The sequence below is a fragment of the Chrysochloris asiatica genome, unplaced genomic scaffold, assembly GCF_000296735.1.
Source record: "Chrysochloris asiatica unplaced genomic scaffold, ChrAsi1.0 scaffold00003, whole genome shotgun sequence".
Taxonomy (NCBI): domain Eukaryota; kingdom Metazoa; phylum Chordata; class Mammalia; order Afrosoricida; family Chrysochloridae; genus Chrysochloris; species Chrysochloris asiatica.
In genome coordinates, this window is record NW_006408521.1 from 14,778,120 (window position 1) to 14,780,823 (window position 2,704).

At 42.5% G+C, this 2,704-nt stretch overlaps 1 pseudogene across 1 annotated transcript; it reads right to left on the bottom strand.

Moving 5' to 3' along the window:
- Positions 1-433, bottom strand: LOC102842522 (annotated as a pseudogene). The gene has a single exon (XR_438667.1). The product of XR_438667.1 is annotated as a serine/arginine-rich splicing factor 10 pseudogene (transcript).
- Positions 434-2,704: the final 2,271 nt, after the last annotated feature.

A 2,704-nucleotide genomic window follows, 5' to 3' on the forward strand; every position in this document is an offset into this window, starting at 1 on the left:
ATAATCATCGTAGCGTGAAGAACTATACACATTCCTTCCTTGGCTTTCATCTGATTTGGTGTCTTCCGATCTCCTTGTGCAAATTGGATTTCAGTTTTGACGTCCACAAATCCATTTACTGTCCAAATTATGTAAAGCATCTTCGACATCACGAACATCCTCAAATTGAACATAAGCAAATCCTCTTGGATGACTAGTGTAGAAATGAAGTGGAACATACACATCAACTATAGGACCATAGTGACCAAATTCTCGACGTAAATCTTCAGACCTGGTATCATCAGCCACGTTCCTCACGAATAGAGACGTGTTGGGGGGACGCAGGTAGCGGGACATGTTGGCAGCATGGGTATCAGCCAGGTGCACTAACGGGCTCCACAAAGCGTCCGCAAGTCCTCCGGAGGATCCTCAGACACGCACAGCCAGAGGGCTCTGCTACGGCAACCGCCTCTTCTCGCGAGACTCGCAATTACTCACTATTGAACCACAAGAGTCTTATCCCCATCTGCTTTCATCAGCCCCGTACAGATAGGTTGGAAACCACTCAGTGGAGATTCTACCTTCCCCCATGTCCACTGGAACTAGACTCCTGCTTGAAAGCTTGTAAGTCAGTCACTTCCTGCCTTTGTAGCCCCCCATTTTGGGTAGCCAATGTCTAAGTTGCCCATCCCTGTCAACCCTCTGTAAGGAGAGGGTGGGAATGATCCTCACTGTAAAGATTCATTCCCTCTTTTGAGCTACTACATCCATAAGTATAGGTCAAGTTCATCAGGCTGTAGAGGATTACTCTTTTTTTCTCTTATTTCTTCTTCTAGTTGAGTTCTGACCATCCAGTCACTGAAGCCAGGTCAAGTGGATACTATCTGCAAGTATGGGTGTTCTTGTGCATTCCCCTCACTTCATATTAGCTGCTCGCTTCACTTTGCACTGTAGTCTTTTCTTCTGTGGCTATGTCACTGTCTCTGGGCCTAGGAGTCCCCAGGTCTTGCCATACTGCTGGCCAACCATGTCTCAACCCAGGTTGACAGGAGTCTATTGAATGTTGTCGGACTTAGCTCACAACTTCATTGCTGTTTTTTCCCCCACTTCCCCTTATCAGTGACCAACGTCTATGTACCTGCTCATGTTTTACCCTTGAGTCTCAGTCTTGGAAGAGGGTTTGCCCTGAGGGGATCTGACCACTTGCCTTGATGGCTCCCAGGTGAACAATTTGCTTGTTCTTGTAGTAATCAATCAGACTGCTGTTATTGTTTTTTTTTTCCTGCTGGTCTTTCAAGAAGTATCTTCTGTTCTTCTAGCCGCTCCAGGCTGGTCTGCTTGTCCTTTCAAGTGGAAATTTCCCAGTTCAAAAGAATCTGTCTGGGGATCAGGATTGCACATATGGTCTTACACAATGCAAAGGCTCCATAGGAAGCCTCCTTCATTAGTCAAGTTCTAGCCCCATTTTAGATATTACAATCAGTTACAGGCTGAAGGCAGACTTACAAGCTTTCTACGGTGATGTTTCTGGCTATTCCTTTCTATCCCCACCAAGAGTCTATTTTTTACAATAGTGGGCAAGGGAAGCTAAGATTCAAAAGACAGACAAACATCTTAACATTATTTCCCTTCTTTTACTCATTAAAACCATGCCTAAATCCCTGTATCCCAGAGCCCTGTTGTTCCAAGGTTGTGCATACATCGTTATTTACCTCTGTCCCACTTAACCTATGCAAACCTGTCTAACTGTTCTTCCATCTGCCTTATTCTCCATTCCCCTCCCCCTTCTTGTGTATTGCCCTCCCTCCGCCAATACCCAAACTATCCTGTGTCTATTTCCTAACCTGTGCTCCACCTTCCCCTCCCTCCCCTCAACCTCACCATATATCCTGGTAACCAGCAAATAATTTTTTTCTTCTCTTTTAGTGTGGGTTCTTTTTCTTAATCTTTTACAATAATGGCCCTATGTAGTATTTCTCCTTTTGTGACTCACTAGTTACTCAAGGTTCATTCATGTTATGCGGTGGCTTTCAGATTCCTTGTTATTCTTCAATGTAGCATAATATTCCATTGTATGTATGTACCAAAGTTTGTTTATCCATTCTTCCATTGATGGTCACTTAGGCTGTCTCCATCTTTTTGCTATTGTAAATAGTGCTGCTATGAACATTGATGTGCATATATCTACTCATGTTATGGCTTGTATTTCTTGTGGATAAATACCAAAAGAGGAATTGCTGGATCATAAAGTATTTCTATTTCCAACTTTCTGAGGAAGTGCCATATTGTTTTCCAGAGTGGTAGGACCATTTTGCAATCCCACCAGCAATGTATGGGGGTCCCAGGCTCTTGGCATCCTTGCCAGCATTTATTGTTTTCTACTTTTTTATCTTTGCTGTTATTGATGGTGTAAGATGATATCTTATTGTTGTTTTGATTTGCATTTCTCTAATGGCTAGTGATTGTGAACATTTCTTCATATGTTTGTTGGCTGCCCAGATATCCTCCTTGGTGAAGTGTTTGCTCATGTCCTGTACTCATTTTTTAATTGGGTTATTTGTCTTTTTCTTATAGAGCGGTTGTAGTTTCCTATATATTTTAGAAATGAGTCCCTTGTCTGATGTGTCATTGCAAAAGATTTTTTTCCCATTGTGTGAGCTCCCTTTTTACTCTTTTGGTAAAGTCTTTTGATGCACATAAGTTTTTAATTTTTAGTATGTCCCAA